The sequence below is a fragment of the Oxyura jamaicensis genome, chromosome 1 (assembly GCF_011077185.1).
Source record: "Oxyura jamaicensis isolate SHBP4307 breed ruddy duck chromosome 1, BPBGC_Ojam_1.0, whole genome shotgun sequence".
NCBI lineage: Eukaryota > Metazoa > Chordata > Aves > Anseriformes > Anatidae > Oxyura > Oxyura jamaicensis.
The window spans coordinates 69,231,276-69,257,852 of NC_048893.1; the positions used below are offsets into that span (position 1 = coordinate 69,231,276).

General features: G+C 39.7%; 1 protein-coding gene and 1 long non-coding RNA gene across 3 annotated transcripts in view; one reads left to right on the top strand and one right to left on the bottom strand.

Moving 5' to 3' along the window:
• LOC118160543 (potassium voltage-gated channel subfamily KQT member 1-like) overlaps positions 1-26,577 on the top strand; it is a 521,743-nt gene that overhangs the window by 452,962 nt on the left and 42,204 nt on the right. The gene's annotated exons all lie outside the window — the stretch shown is intronic.
• Positions 16,601-24,420, bottom strand: LOC118179208. 2 transcript variants are annotated; one of them, XR_004756398.1, is made up of 3 exons: positions 23,969-24,420; positions 22,887-22,960; positions 16,601-16,730 (listed from the first exon to the last, which is right to left on the bottom strand). It is a non-coding gene; the product is annotated as an uncharacterized LOC118179208 (long non-coding RNA). The 2 variants fall into 2 exon arrangements; XR_004756399.1 differs by lacking the exon at positions 16,601-16,730 and adding an exon at positions 20,023-20,912.

The window sequence follows — 26,577 nt, forward strand, 5'->3', positions numbered from 1 at the left end:
AAGTGATTTCTGTACAGGTAGAAGCACGTAGAGCAAAATCATAGAATCATAGAATTTTCTGAGTTGGAAGGGACCCATAAGGACCATCAAGTCAGACACCTTGTACCACACAGGTCTACCCAAAAGTTTAGACCATGTGACTTAGTGCCCAGTGCACAGTCCAAATGTTTCTTAAATTCTTGCAGGCTTGGTGCAGTGACTACTTCACTGGGGAGCCTGTTCCAGTGTGCAACCACCCCCTCAGTGAAAAATCTCCTCCTGATATCTAGTCTGAACTTCCCCTGCCTCAGCTTCACCCCTTTCCTGTGGGTCCTATCACTGGTGTTTATGGAGAATAGGTGACCCACCTCTCCACTCCCCCTCGCGAGGAAGTTTTAGACTGCGATGAGGTCCCCCTCAGCCTCCTCTTCTCTAGGCTGAACAGGCCCAGTGACCTCAGCCATTCTTCATACATCATACCCTCCAAGCCCTTCACCATCTTTATCGCCCTCCTCTGGACACTCTCCAACAGTTGAATGTCTTTTTTGTACTGTGGTGCCCAGAACTGCACACAGTACTCAAGGTGAGGCTGCACTAGCGCAGAGTAGAGCGGGACAATCACTTCACTTGCCCTACTAGTGATGCCGTGCTTGATGCACCCCAGGATACGGTTGGCCTTCCTGGCTGCCAGGGCACACTGCTGGCTCATATTCAACTTGCTGTCAACCACAACCCCCAGATCCCTCTCTGCGGGGCTGCTCTCCAGCATCTCGTTGCCCAGTCTGTATGTACGGCCAGGGTTGCCTCGTCCCAGGTGCAGGACCTTGCACTTGCTTTTGTTAAACTTTTGTTAAAAAGTATCTGCAGCTAACTCTGATATTGCTCACATTCTTCCTGTCTGCAGTGGACTTCGAGTTAGCATAGGGCTCAGCATGGATATGGCCGTTACCTTCCTCTGTTTGGTACATTTCTACCTACCTGGAGAGCTCCTATTATAGAAGAAATACCCATGGCTGATGAGTCAGCTCTGCTGCTGTTGTGACTGGTAGGATCAAAGGAACAGATGAGCTACAGGAAGTTCACACACTGTGGATGACACAACATAATGCAAAGGCTCCTCTACTAAATATAGTAAACCACTAAAAATATATGAGTGTGGTAACAACTCCAGAAAATAGCTAACGTACACAAATCTAAAAATATGGGTCCTACTTTCTTGCCACAGGATACCAATAACGTCAATGGGATCCCATTTATAGATAGTGGGAAGTCTATGGGAGTTACTCACATCCTACATGAGTCCATGTCTCCTTGAAATCCGCAGCCATTCCTTTAGACCATAGCTTGTTGTTATTTACTGGTCTGTGACATTCATCTTGTTTATACTTCCCATTCTCTTTTAACTTGCACTTTTCCTTAGCAGAAATCATCTGAGAGGGATTTAAGCTTTATTTAAAGTAAACTTAAAAGCTTGGGACTCTATGGAAGTAAAGCCCTTACAGTGAAGACCTTTCTAATTTCTCCCTAGACTTTTACCTCTAGGAATGTTTGGTATTTAATATGGGTCCAAGACTGGTTTTCATTGCATTTTCTTTGCATAGGCATGTTTTGGGTTTTTATTTGTTCATTTGTTTTTTGTTTTTGCTTTGTTTTTTTTTTTTTTTAATTTTGTTTGAGAGGTCTCAGGAGCTTGGTCCTGAAACAGCTGAATTCTAAAGGAGTTTGCATTTGAGTTAGATCTTTTGTCTACTCTCTTAACAAATCCTCAGTGCTAAATACAGTTGTGTATAAAATATTGCCTTACTTGCTTCTTTATGTGTATTGCCACTTATATTTCTCATGTTCAGACACATAATATCTTTTTATTTCTGCTTAGCTTACCGCAATCCCAAACAGCAAAGCTAGTCTCCATTCTCAATGCCAAAGATGTGAATTTGCTTTCTAGGTAAGAAGCAGTACATCAGAAGCAGGAAAATTAAATCACAAAACATATATCCTGCATTTGCAATGCCAGTAAATTATACCAACTATAAAAGAACAGTGTCATAGTACCACTGCTTTTGGTCAGAAATAAATACACTGTCTTTGCTTCACTCGTATATAAGGAAGCCTTATATACAGAGATTATTGTGTTGACTTCAACAGAGTCACTTCTGACTATCACCATGACACAACAGGCCACAGTTAGGACTTAATGAAACAGCAAGAAGCCATTCAGTCAATGGTACATCATTTCATTAAGGAAAAATATCTCCTTAAAAATTATTTGTATGGACTTAGTGTTCTACTTTTTTATGTCTCTTTGACTCTCTGTTTCTAGGTGATCAGCATTGACACATACGTGCATAAACTTAAATTTGGGGTATACTGTTCTTTTTCATTAACTTCATTGTCTCAGTCCTGTAATATCTTTCACACAACTGCTGCTGAAGTCAGTAAGGTTACATTGCTGCACCAGGATACAGGATCACATTTATCTGGTTGTCAAGACACTGGCAACAGCCTTTAAATCATAATTCTTTTATTAGACCTTGTTTGTACATCCACTGACTTAACTTGGATGTTATACATATTGTGACAATAGAATTTGCCTTGGATTATTTGCATATTTCCAGGACTTTCTGTTTCAGATAAATTTTAGCAAGTAATAAGCCTGTTGCTCAATGCTTTCTATTGGTCTGAAATGACCAACTGACTAAGATGTGTATAACACTGACAAAATTCTGGGTACCCATAAATGTAGCTGTGTTTCCAGTGCTTCTAATTCTCCCTTTGTTTTTATGTAAAACTAAAATAAATGGTTGGAGAAAAGCATCTGAGAACTCAACTCCCCATATGGATGTGACTCAGGTAGCTCACTTATATTTAAATAAATGCCACAAATACTAAGTCTGCTACTTACCAACTTGCAATATGGTTGTGTCCTTCATCAGAGCAGCTGTATGCTCAATTAAAACATAAAATTAAAACTGGTTAAAACAGAGAAAGTATTATATGACATTATAGCCACTGAGGACAGGTAAATTCACTAAGACATGGCTAACATTAGAAGGTAGGAGGAAAGGGACAACAAGACAGATTAGTATGTCAGAGTGGCAAGAAAATTAACCTCAGTAGACTACTTAAACTTTTGCTTATTTGCTCTGTGTCCTGTGTTCTTCTTGACACTATCAGATGAATACTGTCAGGTTTCTGTGTTTCGCTCTTGCACAATTCTTCCACAATTTATCAAACTTTTGAACAAAATTCAGATGACATCCCTCCTCTGTTCTTTGACCACTGATGTAACACTGGATTCACTTTTCTTTTGTTTTAATCTTTATTTCTGAGAAAAATTATTTGATTTCCAGAAATAGTCATCGTCTTGATCAGTTGTATCATGAGCAAAGCAGAATATGTATAAATATAGAAGCCTGTTTATTTCATTATATTTTTTCCTCACTGCATCCAGCCAGTGGTTTAGATTAGGATTTAGAAGGTTGAATGAAAACAGGGTTGGAGCACTGGATGAACTGTAAAAGGGTGGAGAAGGAGCAGTCTTCTCATTATGTGACTTCTCTACCTTCTTAAATCAATTGCTAAGTAAAAACAGTAAAAACATAATACAAATAAATAAATATGCATTTATTAGCCAGTGGATTCATGGATTCCTTCTAAATACCTCATTTGAAAATTATTATAATCTTATTTTATTAAGAATTTATGCCCTATATATCTTTCCATAATCACCCAAAGATTGAATTTGGGATTCTCAAATGTGTGCTATGATTTTTCTTGGGTGATTTTTATCTCCATCACAAATTAACATTTAACTTTTTTGAAGAAATCAGCAATATCTTTGGGCTCAAAAGGCCCTAATTACACCTGTTCATCCCCTGGGAACATAACTTGGGTTTAGGGAGAAAGAAATTTATCATAGATGAAATATATCAAGATGATCTATTTCTTATCTTACTGGTGTTTTGAGCAAAATTACCTATACTTCACAGCTCCAGATGAAATGGAAAATGATAGTAAAAAAAAAAAAAAAATCATTTTTTTTTACTGATAGTTTTGGTCAGAAACTATCTGACCAAAAAGATGTCATATTATCCGACCAAAAAGATGTCATAATGACATATTCTACATCTCATGACCAAACATCACGAGATGTAGAATATGTCATTACTCTGTTTTTAGCACCTGTTTTGAGGTACATGCTTAAAGGAATAAAGAATGGGAGCTGAGACCTCTAACACCACCTAAAACAGGGTATGTGTTATCTGAGAAGGACACATCTTTCATCCTTACTCAGCTCTACGTGGGTTCTTCAGGGAGACAAATCCTTGTATTTTAGGCTTGTTTGGGCATGACTCCATTTTATATTTTTTGGACTTTGTCCAAATTTACTGTGTGGGAGACTGAGCACTGGCACAGGTTGCTTAGAGATTGTGGAGTCTCCCTCCTTGGAGATTTTCAAAAGGCGTGGTCCTGGGCAATCTGCTTGAGCAAGAGGGTTGGATCAGACAACATCCAGGGGCTGATTCTGTGATTCTGCATCTGTGTTTCTGTGATTCTGTGATTTAGATCAAGAAGGTATAGATTTTCTGAGAAAATTGTTCCCTCCCTCCTATTTTTTTTTCCAACACAAGAAGATGCCAAGCACTGTCTTCAAATTTCTAGGCATACTATTCAGGCAGCTGTGAGACCTAAGCCCTTGAGTCCTGCCATCTTAGCCATCAGACCACTGCCAGCATCCCCAGATTCACCAAAGCTTTAAAACTCTTTGAAATCTTGACTACAATGTGATCCTCACCCATTTCAGGAGACATAAAAACTAGAGAAGGGCCAGAGAGGGCCAACAAGGATGAGCAAAGGTGTGTGCTGTTCCACCACAAGATTGGCATAGACCAGGAGCCCTTCATCTGGTAAATACATGAATGACAGGAGACATGGGAGAGGTTTCTAAATTCATACATAGAAACAGAGAGAGCATATAGCCATTAGTCACTAAGTTTTACAACACAAGTGACGAGGCACAAAAAATACCATTAGCAGGTTGGTGGGGAAAAAATATATGTTTTATTAGGCATCATATACTAATTTTATGGAGCTTATTGACATAGGATGGTGAGAAAAATGATTCAAATAGATTCAAAAGACACTGGACAAATTCATGCTGGGAAGCTGTATCAGTAGGACACGACTGACCATATTGAACCTCCAGCTCAGGAAGTCACTGAGAAGCTGATATCCCAAAACAGGAGGCCAAACAAGGAAATTAATAATGCTGTACATCCTCAGTTTTCTACTCTCCCCTAAACAATGCTGCTGACTGCTGCTGGAAACAGATGTGCTAGGTGGTCTTTTGATATTCTCTGCTTCAGTCCTACTTTTCTTGTGGTATATTCTCTATCTTTGTAAGGACCATCTTTAAAATTTCCCTCATGTTAGATGAGACTTTGAAACAAACTCTCTAAAAGGCCTGTGATGCATTATTCTTTTCTTAAAAGAAGCATAAATTCTGTACATATCCTGGTAAATTAAGAGACACTTGGTAGTCACTCTGCTGCTCTTTCCCATTGTTTTTAGTGTTCCTTGTGTACCAGCATGTTTTCAGAATGTGGAGTCATTTCAGATTTATGTGACTTACTTTGTCTCACTTTGAGTCTTGCAATAGTATTCTTCCAGGTCTAGCATAATCCCACTCTAAAGCCATATGCTTCTTTCCTCTTCCATCCTCCTGACATTTCTATTTTTGCATGTCCTTTTGAGGTTTGCATGCTGACTATGCTGACTTGAACACTTTGCTCCTTCACCTCCCTCCTCGGAGAAGTCCACATCCTTGAACCCTTGCTCTCTGCAGAGAAGTTTCAGAAGAAACAGGTCTAACTAGGGAGCAATTGTTCTTTTATTCTTCATGGGCCTGGCACAACCCAAACACAAGCAGTTATTGATGTTGTCTATTCCAAGGCAGAGGCACAAGCAGCATTTACGCCTCCTTGAACCTATACAGCATCAGCTTAGAGCCTAGTAAAGGTCATCATAACACTTAAAGAAAATAGCAGTTCTGGGAAAAAAATAAAAAAATTATAATAATAAAAAAATTATACCAGATCCCAATACAAATCTAAAGCCTGACCCTGCTTGCAGCAGCAATGTTGCATTTGAGCATAAACATTTGCTATGGGGCCTGATCCAAACCCCACGTAAGTCACTGAAAGCCTTTAAATTTTCTTTGGTGGAAGGGAAGCATCAGCACTTGCTTTTTTTAGTGAACACTGACATTATATGCTAGAAAAATTATGCTTCAGTTTTCACTATAAAGCCAAGCAATCTCAACAAGAGACTGATCCCTGAACAGGGGCCCTCAATGCTACTGTACAGAAAATAAGAAGTACAATTCATTGCAAATCTGTTTGTTATTCCTAGAGCAAAAATAGACTGGTCCAGCCAATAGGATTAACCACTCTATTATTTCATGACTGGTTTCTTTATTGCTGTTGTTGTTTTTAAATAGTTTTCCTGTTCTGTTGTTACAGATGAATTCTGGTAAATATTTGTTCTTACACTTGCCGTAAATGTATTTGTTTCCCGGTGGGGCACTTCAGAGCTCCAGATGTGCAGAAATTAAATGTTACAAAAACAAAGGGGGCCCCAAGCACAGCCACACAACAGAGAGAGGCCAAAAGGCTTGTTGCATCTTTAAGAAGTTGCTGCATGTGGCTTTGCTGAATGCAGCCGTCTCGGATCTTAGGGATGTTTGACATGGCTGTGGCTGAAAAGAGTCAGGATGAAGAATTACAGACAGGAAAAGGGTAGAATCATGCCTGTTGAAAAGTCTTGATGAAGTTTGAGTACATTTCTCCTTCCACTCACTCTCTCAGTTGCCATTGGACTCTTTGAGCTGAAGCTGCCACAGCTGGTGTCCAGGCTTGTCACAGTCCTACAAGGAAAGTGGTAGACGTGCTGTTGGTGTTGTTTGCACAGGGATCTCTCCCAGGGCCCTGTCCCTGATATCACGACAACCTGCTGTGTTGAGCAGGAGGGGCCAAATGTGCAAGGCAGGAACTGTGAGCACCCTGAGGCTCCCAGGACAGTGAGGTGGCTTTGCCCCTTGGTCACTGACACCAGCCTTTCCCACAGCTGTGAAGGCCTTCCTTCTTTTCTGACTAAGGTCATCCCTGCTTATTACATCTCTGCTCTGTCCAGCAGTCCCACTTCTGGTACTGGGACAATCACATGTCCTTGCAGAGCTCTCTGGCTGTAAGACAGCAAGAGTTATATTACACAAGCAAGTCAAAGCAAGTTATCCTGCAGAGTAGCCAGCCACGTGCTGGTCACACAGCACGTGAACGATGACATTTTCACTGCAGTACCCGCAATTTCATTTTCATTGGTTGACCTGGCTTCTCCTGTCTTGATAATGTGCTTGGTCTTCTTGAAGGGAAAAGGTCCAATCAATGTCCCAGTAGAGAAATGTGCTGAGTTACATGTACCCAACTGTTAGAGAATTGGGGGCAAAATTCTCTTTAATTCACTGAAGAGGATAAATTATTCCTTTCACCTTTCTGTGACAAATGTAAATCAGTGGCAGGTGCACCTCTTGGAGCTAGAACTGTCTTCCAGGGCCTTTTGGGTGCCTTGAGCATAACTACTAGTAATGTGAGTACCTGTGGCTCAGGGCTGACATGAGCTTGTGGAGTTCAGACCACAAGATGTACTCACCTGCCTCTCCAGACCTGTTTGGGCAGGACCAGCCTCACTATGCTAGCCTGGACAAGGAAGGATTAGTCCCTCATGAGCATCCTCTGCAAAAGACAGGGACGTACAGAGGGAACTCACAGAGACCAATAAAGAAGCATTCTTTCTTGACACAACTGGGCATGTTAATGGAAGAAAGTAAACAATTTTCACTGCCTTCACTATCACTACTCACAACTTGTCTACATGAACTTCATTTGTTTCATAAAAAGGAGAGCAAGGTCAGCGCTTTCTCTCAGCGGCATTTCTTCATGTTTTCTGATGACAGTTGTTATGATGCCTTGAAAAACAGCAAAAGCCAAGAGGAATCGCCCCACCCGAGGCAAATATTATACAAATGTTTGTTATATGAACAAAGTGTCTGACAAATGACCTTCTAAACATACATAAATTACTGTTTCCTAGCATATAGACAAATTGAGGCAGGAAATGGACTTCCAAAGCATGAAAGCAAGATTTGTTTGCTTATCTCATTGTATTCTAATGTAATCTGAGGTAAACAAAAGATAACTATGGCCTTTGTTATATTCATTATTCTATACAGATGATATAGTGGAGGATGGCACTGCATGATTAAACACAACTCTTATTGGCTTTCAAATTACTAATGTAATTCCAGAAATTGCACTTAATTTAGGAGATATTTTTCCTACTTACCTGTCCTGACTAAGGACAGCTTTGTTCAGACCTATGTCCTGTAATAGGATAGGAAGACATGCACAGATAATATTTATCTGATATTCAGGTAATACATCTGTCCGTCCTGCACTTAATTTCTATATATCTCTTAGCTGAAGGTTTGGAAATTTATCTGACTATATAAATCATTGTGTTTTTACAATATACATTGAAAGGTCGGTGTAAAGCATGTGGGAGTCCTTCTACAAGTCTGGATCTGTCATGTGGACTTAATCTCTAACATTTTGTAGAGAAGCTAGCAATGGAATACTGTGATATTCACTGGGCGTTTTAGCAGGAGAACAGTTTCTGCTTTGTCAGGCTGCACTGTTCTAAAATATTTTGTTCAAGCATACAGTTTTTCAAGTATTAGTTATAGGAAAGTTAGATCTTAATTTCAGCTAAAGTGGAGGATAGATGACAAGAAGTGGAGAAAAAGTGAAAATAAGTGGATGAATATTTGATAAGCAAGTGTGAAAAAATTCATATTGATTGGAGAAGACTTGCAAATGAAAATTAAATTCTGCCAGTTCTAGTCCTAGAAATAATCCCTTTTAAGTGTACCAAACTAGTCAAGTGGGCCAAATTTTGCTTGCAGACTCTTCCCTCAGACATGTTCCTACCTTTCTGGTATTTTTCTTTTTAAATATTATTTCCACTAAAATGACTGAAACATAGTTTTTTTCTGATTACACCTACCTGATGTCACAAAGCATTCTGATAATATTTTTAAATATTCATGACAGACAGTCCCATCCTTTAGGCTGTAACTCCCTTTCATTTCAGGTGAGATTATCAGTCTTTAGGGTGTTTGGTTCATCAGTTGCAACGTACTCAGATTAGAAAAATTTAAATTGATGAAAAGCAGGGAAATAGTTAATGGCACAGACTGCTGGCATAGCAAATACATTTCAGGGTGTACATGTAAGAATAGCTCCCTCAAAAAAAAAAAAAAAAAAAGTGGGGGGGGGACTTGTATGGGATTGGGTCGTCAAAGACTGTGGTTATAGAGGAAGTCCTACTAATTTTAGCTCACAGCTTTTAAATGAGCTCCCTATGCCTGGATATATCTGTCCCAACATCTGTGTCCACCTGAAGGTACCCCAGTGGTGTATCAGGGAGATTTCACATGGTCTCAGGGGTGAGCTAATGGGGAGAACGCTGTAGTGGTGTTCACAGGTAATGAAACATTTATAATGGTCAAAGCTGTAGACTAGATGATCCAAACTGGTCCACAGAAACTGTCTTAAACAACTGTGTAGTATCTCCAACTGAAAGTTCAATGAGACAGGAGCAATGTGTTATACAAGAATTTTGTTAGATGCTATTAACTCATCCAAGTAACTGAAGTCCACTGCTCTGGGAAGAACATCTTTTGAATGAATGCCTAGACTTGACTAGTGTGAACCAGCAAACCTAATCCCAGCACATAATCTGTGTCTCTTAGACCTGAGCAAGTTTTCTCAAAGGAGTCATTTTGGATGGCTTCTAAATTCAAATCAAAGATCGACAGGGGAAATCTTCCCAGGGAATAGCACAAGCAACTTTAATGAAGTCAGATGGGATAACAGTTTCCCTTCTGCTATAGAAATCTTATGCGGCATTAAAGAACAGTTCTAACTCTGCAATAAAATGTTTTCTGTCCAAATGCTGGACAAAAAATATCCAGTCTCTGGGGCAATTTTAAGGTGGCTTTTAGCCACCAAAGCTCCCGGTATTTCTTTAGAGCATTTTCATATTCTGAACAGCATGAGTGATGTCACTTATTGATTGCCAAACCTATTTCATAATTTCAGTAACCTCCAGGGGACTGATTAAATCTGAAATACTTTGGCCTATTTTAAAGGAAGTTTAATCGTGTTTTTAAGTCAGCCTTGGAACACATGATTCTTTATTAACCTAATAAGCCTCCATTATCCTATTCCCAAAGTTCTATTCAAGCCCTGTATTTAGTGTAAAGTACCATGCACTGGTTAATTAGAGCATATTATCTTGGATGAAAATGCTGAATTTTATTCTGCAGAGTCAGTGCTTGGAGAATTTGTTAATACACTGCATGTACCCAGATTGGTTCTTATCTGAGCCTTGGCATGTGTTAGCAGTGCAATTACCTACTTGCAATTGCTGCCTCCTACTTGGCAAAGGGGAATGCTGAACAGAGGGTTATTTCACTAAAGATAGAAAGTGACTCATTTTGATTACTCAGTCATGTACTTTCCTACTTATGCATGCACAATGGGAAAGTCTGATGGTACCAGAGAAAAGAGAAGCAGCATGTGTTTGAGTCACTTCTCTCATTCACCATTTAGTTGTAGCAAAACCAAAAAGCCAACAATTATAACAAGAAGGAGTAACAAGACATTTCACCTTTGCACATTTAGAAGGTAAATCTGAATTTAAAGAGTAGTGACAAGTTAAATATGTCAAGAAGTAAAGGCCATTGATAACTTCATTTCATTTTTGTTACCACAATCACCAGTCATCTTGGCTTTCTGGTCTTCACATTTCTTTCAGTGTCACAAAAAAAAAGAAAAATATTTTCATCCAAACAACATCTTGCTTTAAATTAGATTAATATATTTTATATTCAAAATGCATTTATAAAATGCAGTCTTCCTAATCTATCTTAGGATATCTATCTTAGAATGCCCTACATTCCGGGTCACCACTCCCACAGACCTTCTTGCAAACTTGTCACATGAGCACCCTGTAACTAAGAGTGGACAAAATAACCTGTGTGTTTGTGTCTGTAACATTTAAATAGTTGACCTTTCCTAATGCAGTTTACTTTGTCTGTAGTGAATCAGTGAAGCACTGGGTAGTGAAGGTGACCGTGATTCCCTACCAGAAATGCAGTGGTGAGGAGCAGGAGGCAGTGATCCTCCTGGCAGCTTAGCTGTCACCACCAGACCATGTGAGGTGGAAAGATTTGGGCAGAAAGAAGAACTTAAGAGAACTTTTACTTTCCAGTAAAATAACAATCAGAACTGCTTGAAGTTTTCAATTTTCAAATGAAAATATTCTTCTCTTAGGGAAGAAAAAATGTTGAGTAAGAAATTATCCACAGTTATATTTTTCATTAAACAAAACGTTAAATTGCAGTTTCAATTAGACTTTAAATTTATGTGGTTTTAAAGATACTTTTAGTACTTTAACTAAAAGCTAGTTTTCTCTGGAAAAGTGTAAGCATTTTCTCCAAATGAGAACACTAAAACATGATTTCAGTAGAGAAGATGCATGAAATTCAGCCCAAATGGATACTGTCAAAACTTTCAGAGTGAGAAGAACGTCAATAATTCTATTTATTTCTTTTTCATAAAATGATTTCCCCATTTTTCAGCCATCTCTAATTATAACAATAACTTGCAGGTGTTTCCTGTTAAGTTAGTAATAACTGTGTCCTGGGATAATAAAACTCTTGGGTTTGGCCCATTTGTCATATTTAAAGTATAACTTAAAGGTGCATCCTGTTTACAAGGTAATAATTATATATGGGGCTAAACAAACTCCTCTGGAGCCAGTCCAGTCTATTGTGTTTTGTCAGACCAGAGCATGGGCTTGAAGAAAGCTGAGATGGATAATACCATAGGTAGAAAAGTTGACTCTTCCCTCTTTACAAAAAAATATGTAGAAAAAATAAAAAACAGTTGCTGTTTTGCCTGTTTTGCCTATACTAGGAAATGGACTTTGAAAAACTAAACCACCTCTACTATGAACAAGCAAATGATCTTAAAGCTGTAGCTGATGGACAGACGATTCAGTCAAAACACACCCATCTGAATTCTTCAGGCTGGATGTCACCACAAGATGCAAACGCCCATGTGCACACCCCCTGGTTTTAACTCCCTTGTCCTTCCAGGAGGTCTCATGCCCCTCTCTAAGTTTAGTCCCCTGGTGGTGAGGGAAGATGGAAAGGCAGCAGTGCTTAAAGCCCTGCTTAAAGCCTGCTCAACTCAGCCTCCTGTATTCCTCTTTGCTTTGTTTGGTGATTGGAATTTTAAAAGATGCCCTTTTTATTTGTCAGGAGTGAAAACCTAGAAGGTTAAAAAAAAAAAAAAAAAAAAAACATCGGAGAAGGAGGTCAGCTATTAAGCTTGCAAGTCATCTGCTAGACAACTGCATGACTATGAGATTTTTTTAATGCAAAGCTCTCCACCTTGCCTCAATCTATTACAATGATGTGGGCCCAAATTTCCTGCTCTGTCCACAGTGCCAGCTCCCTTCAGCCCATGCTTTCCACCTCAATTACTTAACAGCCTGCAGAACCTCGTGCAGGGGGACAACAGTAATTCCTTTGTCGAGGTCAAGACTTTGGGGGCTGGGGAAGGAATTTGGCTTGTCCTGTGTACATAGGAAAGTAGCAACTTGAGCATGAAGAACAGTCTGTGCCATTTACAGAGATACTAGCATACAAAAAGACCCTAGCAAAATAAACTCCAGAATTGACCGGTGCATTAGTTTGCATTGTAGACTTGCTTCTGTGTTTTACTGTTATTTCTTAAAAGCAAAATAAGTCCCAAACTTTTTTTTTTTTTCCTACATACTGCACAGTATGAGTAATTCAAGAAGAGAATAAAGGCGGGCATTGTATAGCACACTTTCTCATGCACACACAAACCTCCTTCCAGCTTACTGAAGGAATCTAAGGGTGGAGGGAGTGTCTCCAGCATTTCATGTAAATGACATCTTTTTTTTCTCCACTTTTAATGCCACCATAAACTCAGTGTGATGAAACATTGATGAATAATGAGCCCATGACACATCGTACTTTTAGAATGGCTTATATACTTGGCATATGTCAGGCCCTATTTGTGTCTTTTTTTTTCCACTCAGACATGGACTAGTAAACGCTTTTGCCATAACTAAGAAATGCAGCTTTATTTTTTGCTCCACAGGGATGGCACATCAAATGTCTATGCAGCAAACACCGGTTGTCCTTTCTCTTTATATATAGCTCCTGCTATCTGAGCACACGTGGTGCACTCACAGAAGTCACCACCACACCTGGGCAGCAGCCGCCCTCTTTTGGGAACTGCCAGCAGGTCTGATTCGTTGCTCTTACCTCACCACAACAAACATCTACCTGTCATTTTCTCTGAAGTAAAGTCCTGATGGCACCGAGAGAAATCGCCGAAAACAAATGCCCTTGTAAAAATGCAGCTTATTATTTACAAAATTACTTGGAGGAAGTTGGATTTATAACTTCCATGTTATTAAGAATGCCCTTTTAATTATAGCATTGTCCTGGATTTCTTGTTAGCAGCTGAACCTATAACTTCTGGATTTAAAACCTCAGTGAACTGAATAGATTAAACAGCCTAGGAAAGAAGTAGTAGGTGTTTCATAAGTCACCATGTGTGATCTGGCTGCAGGAGGGGACAGAGAGCTACACAGTCATAAGAGAAACTAAAAGTTCTGCTTGTGGATCTCCTACAGAAGATAAATGTCCATCCAGATCTGCTGGGACTACCCCTGCAGCAAGGTCTTCCCTTCAATATGATCTCAGCTCTCCCTGACCAAAGGGACAATCATAGATGATTTCCTGGCACAGACATACCTTGGTCTCCCACATAAATGACAGGTCTAGCCAGTGTATTCCTTTAATATATCTTATTGATTGCATGTAAAGCTGCTTCTGGCCTGGCCTCCTAAGGATTTGTGTTAGTAATCTAGATTTTCACACGTGAGAACACCTCACATGGAGACGCAGAAGAAAATTTAACTGTCGTAATATGGGGAAGATGTTTTCCCAGCAAAGGAAGAGGCTAGATGCAGTCAGCAGTTTTCAAGTTTGCCAGAAAAGACCATTAAGTAGATAAAATGGCCTGTTTTCTTGTTCTTCAATGTAAGAGTACCAGAAACATAAAGTGTTGTACTATAAAGATCATCTGCAGTGTCTAGCCCATCTTACAAAGTTTTCTTTCATTTCTAATTTGCCTTTATCAATTTGCCTATGTTGAGATATGGGATTTTTTATCCTTTTTTTTACATTCTTTTATGTTCTCAAATATGAAAAAGGACTTCCCCCTTCTTTCCAGAAATGTCCTTAAATTCTATAATTGAGACTTTTAAAGCATCCATCATAAGGAAACAGGCCATAAGAAAACTATTTGAATCTTCATTGCTTTGAAAAAAATGAAACATCAGTTTAAAATCAGCCAACTTTTTCCCCATTGTAAGGAAGAATATTGTAATGTTTTCTGCAAGGCTGTTTAAGCTGAAAGATGTGTCATCATATACCCAAGCTGTCAAGATCGTGAGGAAAGCTGGATATTGCTGACTAACCATGGGTGTTTCCTTTATTTCCAAAGTCATCACTGACCCAAATTTAGGACCACACATAACACTATTTCAAACAAATGTATTTTCTCAATTACATTATGCTTCTTTCCTTGGTTGACAGTGTCTCCACGGGCAGGATAAGCCCCAGTCACTAGGGCTTCTCTAGTTCGTGTTTTTGAGTCACAGGCACTTCAGAAACTAGGATGAATCAACCCACTTTATCTGTTAAAAAGCCATTAGGTTCTCTCACTATGTTATGAAACCAGCAGTTTTCTCAGTTTTGTAACAAAACTTCAGAAGCTAAATGAGCCAGTTTGTGATGTCAGAATGGTCTCTTTTTCCTTCAGGCAGGTTACACTGAAAATTTGACACAAGGAGCTAAACAGGTTTCTTGAAATTGGCTTTTCTGGCAAAAATGTCGCAATGTTACAGAAACCATGCTGAGAGTAATAAATTACTCTGGAAATTAATTTCTTCTGGCAGAAATAACATTTCTGATAACTTTTATCAGTCTTTTCAAAATAATTATTTATATTTGAAAACTTATTTAAAGCTGAGATTGTGTTTGAGGGTAATTATTTGCTTCTAGAAAGAGATAAAGCTAAAAACATGCTGATAATCCGCTTCTAATCTCTCTGTACCAATCTCCTTTGGCCCCATGCAAATCTTCTGGTTAATGATAAATTTGGCAGCTGTTTTCAGCATTGGCTCAAACTCAGCTGATCTGAATACTCTTTTTAAAACAAAAACAAAAACAACTCCTCCGTTACAAAATACACGGTCACTATTCACACCAGGCTGCAACTGGTTAGTCTGAAAAAGAGTTAAATCCCAGTTTTGCATGATCACATTGACTGCTCCCATTTTATTTGCCTCCTTGATTTTATGTCAGACACATGCCCATGCTGAAACTACAATACAGTCAGTGTCTGCATCTCTGACAAAGATTAGGCTTTCATCCCTGTGATTTTTGTTCCTCCTCATTATTTTTTTAAAAGGTTTTCAGCAGAGAAAGATAACAACCATGATTTGGTAGTCCTTCAGAAGGACCCAACTTTCACCATCACCAGCCTTCTGAGGAATACTTTAGGATCCACATTCTGGCTGTTATTCCGTAAAGATCTGTGTCTTTTCAAGCAGGTTTGCAGTGACTGGTGAGGGTAATCTAATAAAATCTGCAATTATAATGCTCAAAATTTGACACTCACCCCAAAGACTGGTTTAATTCTTTTTGAGGAGCAGCAATAAGGTGAAAGAAACGCTCATTTGATCATGTAGTTCAGAACACATGAGATTTCAGCTCAGCATGGTGACAAAATCTGATGTCACCTGCAAAGCTCTGTCAGAGGTGTTTTCTCTATTCACCAGAGACCTTAAGCTTTCTCTGGATCTCAATCCAGACTAGAGTGGTTAACACAAACACACACAATATTTATTTATTTCACATGGAATTTCTTCCATGTATCAGCTTCTTCAAGTATCATAGAGCATTCAGAGATATTCACATCTCCTCCTGTGCTGCACTCCAGCAGCATTACTTCTCTTAAACAACTTAAATGAGGGGAAACAGGGATTTTTTTTGCATGTGATGCATTAATGCTAGAAATCAGAATAACAGTTTTTCCATCTCTGAGTGTCCTTTTCTCGAGTCTTTAGTCATCATCCTCTGCTGGCCAGCATTTTATATGGTTTGCTGTTTGTTTGCTTGTTTGTTTTCTTATAGTGGTATCTACTAAAAGTCACTATTTGTCAATGGCTACCTAACAGCAGCATTACACACAACCTACTTTCTTTTTATTAGTAATTTTGCAAGGAAACAAATCAGGTTATTGGTAAATGATAGTCTTATAGGAGTGACAGAAGTAGCCTCAGAACTTAGATCTTTGGTTTCAGTGTAATTTTTTTTTTTTCAGTGTAACAGTGTAACAGTTTTCCCAGAAGATTAGAGTACTCATGTATGTAGTGAAATTGCTGGTGCAATTTGCATAAAGATTTGAGCATGAATTAGTAACTGTCTGATCCAAAGTCTTCTGAAACCAGTAAAGGCCCTAAAGAATCAAAGACAATAAAGATACAAAGAGTGCTTTCAGCCAAGATATTGTCCTTTTTTTTCCATAAAACAGTTCAATCAACGGTTTCATTTATGTTTCACAGCATACAAATATACCATGAAGCATTTGTGTCTCTTTGCAAAAACGGTTTAACAGAATAACATCAAATCATCAGCATCAATCGATCCATTAATTTCAAGAGAGTTATGTAAGGAATTAATTTTTTACTCAAAGCCTTAGTAATCTGAGACTGCAAAACAGTACCCTGTTACTGACTCACAGCTGCAGAGGGAGGGACTGGGTTTATGACTGGCAAAGTAAGAATCAGCAAGTTTCAACAGTTGTCTGGAATTTCTGGAAGTCTTGTTGCCAAGTCAGAGATACTGCTACAGCCTATACAGGCATATCTACAAATCCCAGAAAAGCCTTGCCATTTGCAAACCACTGGTGCAGTACATGCACACACTAAAATCTCCACGTAAGTCAAGCATGCTTACATGTCTCTAGGAAATCCCAGATATGGGAGCCCTGCCCTCAATCCCATCCAAAACTGCTCAGTTTTAGCTCTCCTCTAAAGCCTAACAAATTGATGGCCTTTGTCTGATGCCCTGGAGGGCAAAGGCAAGCTAATAAAAATTGGAGTCCACACAGATAATATTCAATTGTAACTGGGTTTTAGGTAATGGTCTCACAGGCTATCTTATTATTCTCTTGGTCCAGGCTTTGATTTATGCTTTTTCAATTTTAGATAAAAATTTGCAGCAAACTAAGTTAGATTAAGTAGTTAGAATTAATGGGTCCTTTGATTTCATCATTTCTCTTTAACCTTGAAACTAGCAATCAGGCAGCATAATCATTTAACCCTTCTGACATTTTCTTTCTCCTGATATCTTTCTCCATTCTGCTCCCTGAGACACTGTCTTCCTGCGTAGTGCCCAGATGAATAGTTATAACACTCTTTGACCATATTGCATTTCCTTGACTTGCACTTCAAGGGTGATCTCTACAGCATTTTCCCTGCCCCACACACACATCACAGTACATTCAATATTTGGGTGTATCGGGAATCAGAATGAAGTAAAAATACCTCTTTTGCTGGTAACATAACCAAGCAATTGTTCTGGCTGTACTTTTTTGGTATTATACTGAATCTATTTTAATATCCATTAGTGAAATTGCCCTGTGGTGGCATAACAAATCTCTTTGGACCTACTGAAAGCCGTAGCAGTAACATGCTGACTTGCTTTTGCTCCAGTGGCTTACATGAAGGAGAACCAACTTCTGAAGAGCTCTAACACAGGTTCTGCCTTATACACAAGCAAATAAGGCACCCCAAGCAAGCCTAGATCAGACATTCCCAATCATACTGGACCTATGGGCATTTGGCAGTTCTGAAATGATAATTACCTTAGTGTCACATAAAATTAGTGAGTCTACAATCTTAAATGCTATTCAAAATATCTGTACATCACATAAACAGCCTCACCTAGCAGTTTAAAAAAACTGTTCTACTGCAGTGGGATACCTAAGTTTCCACCACAGAGGCCACTAATCTTCTGGTGGATGGGGAGGACCATATGTTTCCTTTCTTATTCTGTCAACAGACCAAACAGGCAGGCATATTACATCCAACTTAAATGATCACGCAGTTCAATGCCAACTTTACTGCAGATAAAGTACATGCAAGATATGCCTGGGTATTATGTCCAGGTTATGGGTATGGCATACAGAATAGATGTCTTTTCACTCATCTATTGTGTAGTTTATACATGCTGGCTCACCTCTCAGGCCTTTCTCTGCTGTGGTCCAAAGAGGGCACACAAATCATAACAGCAGTAAAAGTTGCCACAAGAGCAACATGTGATCCCAATGCTATTTTTTTTGCAAGGTCCCTATTGTCCTGCTTCCTTGCAGATTTCATGCATACTTCAAAAGACTTGTGAGGGATCACAGCTCACCAGGATGATTCATATCTGGCGTCAGGTGAATTGTTACATAGAAAAGCCCTTTCTGTGGCCAAACTCTTTGGCCAAAAACATTCTGCCAGAGAGTTGCATGATGGTGAGAAGCGCTGATCTACTTCAGCCTGGTGGCCACCTCTAGGATGTTCTCCTCCTGGCTTGCCTGTGCCAAGCACTGGAAAGCAGCTTCAGAGATCCATGGATCTCATGCCTAACCCACAGCTACACCTGCAGTGCCATGCAGGCACAGTCCTGCAGATGGTCTAGAGGACAATCTCATCACTCATCTCTGTTACTAATCTCCTAGCAGGTCCGCAGGGCTCTGGTGCACTCCAAACTTTAGTCTTGTGGAGAAAACCTCAACACCCATAAAAGCATGCTCCAAACTGTGCTCACCTGCCAGAGGAAGAGTGCCCAGCCTTTTATGCTTGACCCACTGGTCTTCCCCTCACTTAGTTGCCTTTGCTGTCAGCCAGGCAGGGCAGGTCCAGGACTCACACAGCCCTGACCTGTCCTTTGACATGGCACACGGGATTTGTAGCCAGCCTTTGTTTAGGTAACATGCCGAAAAATTAGGAATGGTAAGAGGCATGTCTAAGGGAATTCAAAGGCTCAGGTGCACGAAAGGTTAAACCAGTATGATTTTCTATTCTTGCCAACACCGTTTCTCCTCCCCACTGTTTATGACTATTTACTAGCTTGTTTTAGCTTGTTTCACCTAGGGGAGAAGTTGCAGCAATACTCAGTGACCCCTGAAGGGTCACTAATACTTGGGGGTGTTTTATCAGATTTCTACTTGGTTTTCCTTTCCTCTTCTTTTTTTTTTTTTTTTCAATATTTATTTGAAAAAGTGTTTTAGCAGGATTTACAATCCACGAAGCCCTATAGACTTGGAGAAAAAATCTCAGGTGGTACTTAAGAAATTCCTCATTTCTAAACCTCAGTGGATTAAAGTTTCTGCCCTAATGATCTGCGTGAGTGCTTTTGTGTAGAACTCTGAATAACTTTATTGATTACACTGTGTATACTATAAGTCTCTGGAACCTTAGTCTTATTTTTCTTTACTAAAATAAATAAATAAATAAACAATCTCAATAATTACATACAGTACCGGAATGGATTAGTCCATTAGCCCTTCCCTTTGCAGACTTACTTGAAATCCAGACAGGATTTCAAAGAATGTCTTAGCAGGCAGGATCAAGCTTCTCAATGGAAAATATTTTCGTACTTAAAAAAAAAAAAAAAAAAAAAAAGGCACAATTACACTTATTTGATAGTTGCTGAAACACAGGGATGGGTGCAGAAACAGCACAACACCAGTCAGAACTGAGGTGCTTCATCAGAGCTATCTCAGAACTGGGATTATTTTCATAAAGAGCTGAGAACAGAAACACTTAACTTAAGCTGTTTGGAAGACTCCAGCTGGCATAATGGAAGTTACAGGTGAAGAATGAAGTTATTTAGCAGAATGGTTGGGCCTGACTGAAAAAGCAGCACATTGCCCATAATTTTTTCTCTGACAGTTTCTTCCCAACTATTTTCTTCCTGATGTCTCCCAATTCAAGCTTCTTTCATGTAAGCAAAGAAATTAGAATTGAATTTCAGCTTTTAGTTTAAAGTAACCTACAGGACCCAGACTTGCTCTGTTTTCAGAAAGGAAACAGGATTTTTGTCTAAAACCAGACTGTCTCCACCCTGCCTTTCTATCCTCCTTTGTCCTTTCCACCTGTTTAGATGTTTTCACAGTGGGATAACACATTCATTCCCTCCAGCCTAGGGCTCAGCTGTTGCGAATGGAAAATAAAACCAAAGTTTGCAGAGTATTTTTATCCCAGAGAAAATAAAGTGGTTGCAAATACCATACTCCCATCAGCTTCTCCAGCTTATAGAGATCCGTACCCAGAAAGAAAAGAAACCACATGACCAGGCTGAACCCATTGATTTGATATCAACGCCAAGTATTCTGGAGTGACTCACCCAACAATCCCACCCTTCTTTTTCTTTCTGTTTTAAGGTGCCCTCCCTTGAAGTCACTTTATCTGGTCTTTCCCATCTCTGTGGCATCAGTGCTTTCAGGACCATATAGGCACTCAGCTGGCCTCAGCCCATTACTGTGATCTCTTTGTACAAATTAATCTGCTGATGACTCGCTAATAAGCAGGTTGCAGATGGGTCTCCTGTTTCCCTCTGATCTAGCAAATCTCCAGGGACTCGCCTCCTGAGAAGAGACTGCATAAAGGGATACAACACTAAACAGATGACACATATTTTAGATCCGTCTAATGGCTGCTCCTGGTTTCCAGACTCCCCAGATGCCATTTGTTTCTAACAAATGGCCACACAGGCCATGGAGATGATATTTTAAAAATGTCTTTGAAATGACTGACTTGCCTCCAATGGCATTTGCAGCATGTGTGTCCCTGACAGTAGCTCTCTGTACTGTCAAGCTGCAGGTAAAAATTAGAAATTCAGAAAAATAAATTAGAACATGACAAAATGGGTTCACGGAAAGCCTGGCCTGAATATAAGAAGTGGTTTAAGATCTAAATAGACTAGAAGATAGATCTCACTGGCATTTACAGTTAGTTCTAAACATCCTCGAACTGTGAGATCTAAGTAGAGTTTACACTCAAGTTGCAGCAAAATAGAGAGTTCTTCATTGCTGCATGAATTGTGTAGTATCTTGTACATGAGAGCACCATATATTGCTGGCAGAACTGACATTAATATATATATATATATATATATATATACAAATCCTGGAATATCCTTTATGTAAATGCTTCCAAATTTCTGTTTTTGTCCCAAGAAAATCTGAATATTTTGTAAAATTGGCTAGGACATCCCCCACTGCACATCTCAGCAAGATCCCCTATAGAGCAACAAAAGGCATCCTTGCTCAACTTTACAGCCTGTATATAGTCCTCATATTTTTACTATTAAAGAAACAGGATAAAGCTTGTTTACTTGCACTAATGCCAATGGGCTCGGCACAGTTCCCACCCATCCTATTTTTTTCTTTCAAAACAGAGAATTCACATGCAATCTACATCTTCAGGGTGTTTCTATACCCACATATTGTCTGGGAGGGCAACAGCTGGCCCAGAGAGAGCCAGCACCGTGGCAGCAATTTGACATGGATGATGGATGATGGCCACTATGCCATAGCTTAGCCCTATAATATGAGTAGAGGTATAGGCACTGAGTCTGAGGCCTGCCAAGTGTGTTGGACCCACTGCGCACATCAAAACATTAGAGAGGTGCATGCGTACTAGCTCTCACAATGATCGTATTCGTTCTGGAAGCATCATGAACAGCTCAGGAGTATACTTCTGTCCAAGAAATCCTGGAAAGAAATATGGCAACTCTTTTGGGAGCCGTTGAACTCTCCTCTTCCATCTCCATTTACTTAGTCATCATCAGCACACTGTTATGGGTTCACTTAGTTGTAGGAGTATTCCCAGCAGACCTCCTTAAAAAGCACTTTCTACTTAAGACTGAAAAGCAGCTGCTGATAATGCTGCCTTAAGCTGGCCATTTTGCTTCTGGCTTCCATAGGTTCCACATTTTTCCTACCCAGCCAGCACAATAAGCATTTTAGCTTCCATTGTCTGGGATTTTCAAAAATGCTCTGCATTGGCCTAACTGATCTCCCTATAACCGACACTAAGTGTGTTTTGTTTTCCCTCTTACTATTATTATTTAAAAGTTAGAGCATCCACAAATGAAAGATCTGCAAAGCTGAGGTCAGTACACAGTTATTTCAGTAGCTGACACAGTGCTACATGAATGCTGACTATTTACCAAGCAAATGTAATCCACGTTTATCTTTTACAAAATCTTAAGTACGTTATTTCTGGAAGTTCACTGCTATAATTTGTGAGCAAGAAATTTAGGGAAATGGTTCTGTTAATCAATCCAATTGTATGGGGGCAGCAGAAGGAAGGGGAGGGCAGGAAGGAGGAGAAATATATTCCTCATGCTTTCAGTTCTTCTGTGGGGAAGTGAATAACATGTGAAACATAAAATTGTCTATTAGCAAGTGTTTTAACCCTCCCCACAGCTGGAAGTCTTGCTGCTAATATATAGCATAAATTCTTTGGGATTAGACTTTTCTCTTTCCATAAATGTCAGAAAAGCCCCCCACATACACACACACCTCCACCACCATCACCAAACTGACCATATTCACCCAGCCTGGATTCAGGGTGTCAGTAAACAGCCATCCAGACAACCAGCTCAGAACTGCCATCCTCCCCATAGAGACTGCCAAAGGAAAAAGGAAACAGGAACAAAAAAAAAAGAAAAAAAAAAGGGGGAGGGGGGGGGGGGGGGCCCCCCGGGGGGGGGTGGTTAATAACATGAGTCAGATATTTAAATGGCAGGATTTCTGTTTATCAAAAGGTATCTTTTAATTTAAAGTAAGAGTAGTCTAAAACACTGGTTTTCATTATCTTTTTTCAGTTTGGAGACCCTGGACAGGGAGGGATCCACTGACGACTCCTCTAGACCAAATTCAAGCACACAGCAAGCCTAAAAACAGAATCTTGGGTTTCTCTTTTTAAGATGAAAAGAGCCCAATAAGAAATCCCCAACTCAAGGGGGTCTACTACCCATAGCAAAAAACATCTAGTATGAAGTAACATTGGTAAAAATCTGCCTATAAGTCATGAGAGAGGAAAGAACAAGTTTCTTCAAGGGTGACTTTTTTTTTTTTTTTTTTTCCCAGAGCACCCTTTCTGAGCAGTCTCACAAAACCTTCGGTACAGTTTCCTGTTATTTGCAGGACAGAAGGGAAAAAATGGACATTTTAGTCCTGGCACACATAACCTAAACCTTTTATTCATGTTTATTCTTCCACTGAAATAACTGATAACCTCATAGTGACTCCTAACAGGATCAGGCTTCAGCAGACACTGAGTCCTTCTGAAGAGTCCAGTCTTTACACCATGAAAACTGGAAGAGCAGTAAATTTTGTAACTTATGACAGGAGCACTGTGGGTGCAGATTGGACCTCAGATGGTAGCATTTTTTTTGCACAACATGAAGAGGATGTACTTCATAGATGAACAAGAAAAATCTCCCTACTTCTACTCAGCAAGTTGTGCATTTGAATGCTTATTGAAATATTTACTTCCAGCTGCTAAAAATCTCATTTTCCAAGAGTTCTCCAAAGACGTTTAAGGTCTACTCAGCCGTGACTTGGATGTCAAAAATGGTATTTGGAGAAATCTCTGTTGTTCTCTGAAGGAGAACAGATTTTTATTGACTTACCCTAGATAGAGAGTTGAGTCAGGTGGCTGCAGTTGGTTTTCTGCTTTCTTGGAAACTGGGCCTTGGTTTGCTAGAACAGCTTCTGGCTACCTGGTCCCACATGTAAGCAGGTAAATAATTGACAGATAGTTCTCTTTATGCAGCTAAGTAATAATTTTTAACATTATGTCAGGAGAGATTAGGAAGCAGGGAAAAAAATGTGCTTAAGAAAGTTTGGACCTATGCTGCTATGCCGTGGTTACCCAGCATCCTTGCCACATAGGCTGTGGCAGGCGGATTCCACAAGTGCCTAAAGTTGCTAGTTATAGAGGGTGTTTACAGGTGTGCTGTTATCAATACTACAGCAGAAAATCGTGTCTAATAAGCTCCAGCTGCCTGGTAAATTAGAAAAAAAAAAATCCTGCAGCAAATAGTCAATTTGAAAAACAAGCAGTAGTAGGACTGAAACAAGGGAGCTGAGCATGAAAAAAAAATATTGAGTGACTCAAGCTGCAGTCTGAAAAGTGTATCAAATGAATGTTTTCCTAGTTTTGCTTTTGTGCGGATACTTGCTCCTGCCAGCACAACTAGCTGCTGAGATCACAACCTATCTTCTTTTACCTCGATATTACTACATGTGACCATAGATGTTTTTTCTGTGAGGTCGTAGGCTGTATCATGGGGCTGACTTATACAATGCAGTAGTTTGCAGAGGTGTAGTAATATGTTTTATGTCAAAGCAGAACTGAAAACAAAAATACAAACAAACAGCATGGCCTGGCAGCCCTGGCAGCCTCTTTCCCCTCCCACTTTGAGGAGCTGGTTGTCCTGCTTCCCCTCCCAGTTTTCTGCTGGCACAGAGCCCCTTCAGCTGGCAAAAACTGGGGCAATTAACCCTTTCTTCCAAAGACCAAATGCAAACAAGTCCAAGCTGACTCTTCTCAACATAACAAAAGGGCTCAGATCATAAAAGCTGCAGCATTGGCCATGTTGAGCTGTGCACTGCCATGTCACTCCACAGCAGCCAGCAACTCCTTTCTTCTTGACTTACCCAGCACTTACTGCAATAGGATCCTGGTCCATGCTACATCTCCTTCTTGATGTAAATACAATTCTACATGTAAATACAACTTATGTGACCTAAACACTTCTAACTGTCCCCTCATGGAAAGGAAATCAGATGCTGAGAATCCATAGGCTCATTCTCTTGTTCATTTAAGGGATGCCAAAACGGACTATCAGTTAGAGAAGAGGGCAGAGATACACATGTTGGCTTTCAGTGATCTGGTTTGGGTACCAGAAGCAGTGCTGCACTGGTCAATTCACTATGGTTGTCTCCTGCCTAAAGAAAACAGAACCTGTATTCCCTGTCACCTGGGCCTATCATAAGCCCAGACCTTTTTAGGACAGGACTGTAGTAAGTGCTGCCCATAGCTGGTGAGCTTTCTCAAAACACTTTTACAGGGCAGGATAGGATTTTTGGCAATGCACCTTTATTTCCATTATTTTTCATGGCCACATGAAAGATTTTAGATTAGTGATGTGTCAGGCTGGTGTTTTTTAGAAAGGATGCTGGAGACCTTCCCACATCAGAGACAAAGCCTTTTTGTTATTCCCACAGAGTCCATCAGGTTAACAGACTTACATCTTCTATCAAAGCTGACTGAAGATGTTTTATTATGGCTGCGTACCAGCAAATCACAGCATTGAAGACTGAATGCAATTTCCATTCTATCCTCTATGTATACAGCTTTTTAGTTGCTCCTGATTCTCTCAATCAACTTTTTTGGATCAAACAAGTCTGTTCTGTTCATTTTTGACCATCAGGAGAACTGGTTAGCTTACTTTATGCTTTAAAAAGCAAACAAGCTAATGCCTAATTGTGTCTCAGGTGCCAATACAAACACTGCATGTTTATTGTAATGGCTGGACATACTGGCAATATATTTTAAGTACACTACTGAAATGTAAAAAGCGGATTAAGTATGCAGAAAGTTGGTTGAGGAGCTCTGAAGTCGTGATAATAACTGTTTTCATACACAATAAAAATTTCCATTACATTTCCCAACTCGGTCCAAACTCAGGATGCTGGATGTTGCACACGTGGTAGAACTTGCCTGTTTCATCTGAAGTACTTTTCACTTTGGAAGGCAATTGTGAATCAAGATAGAAACAAAGAACTGCCAGCTCTAAAGACATTTAAGGTAATCAGGAACAGTGTGCTCTTGAAGGCAAGACCTATTTGTGGCACAAGTAAAGCTGCCTTTTATGCTCCCAAGTTTGTTTTCACCCAAGATTAATAATAGACTTTAATCCCTTAGGCCTCATAAACATGTTAGGCGTGTCATCTCTCAAGGTGACCCTCTCATCATCGAATCAAACCTGATGGGACTTTTATGTATTTTTTAAGTCTGTGTAGTATGTTCCAACTAATAATCTTTCAGAAGATTATACTAAAAATTCCCTGTGCAGTTCAGTAGAATTACAGCTTCTTCTTCTTCATTCCCCTAGCAACAGGAACATGGCCAGGACCACCAGCAGTGGTCAGGCTCTGCTGCTGAGGATACCTTTGAGGAAATGCCTGGCCAGGCAGCCCCAAGTGACTGAGATATTCATTCTGAAGACAGCCC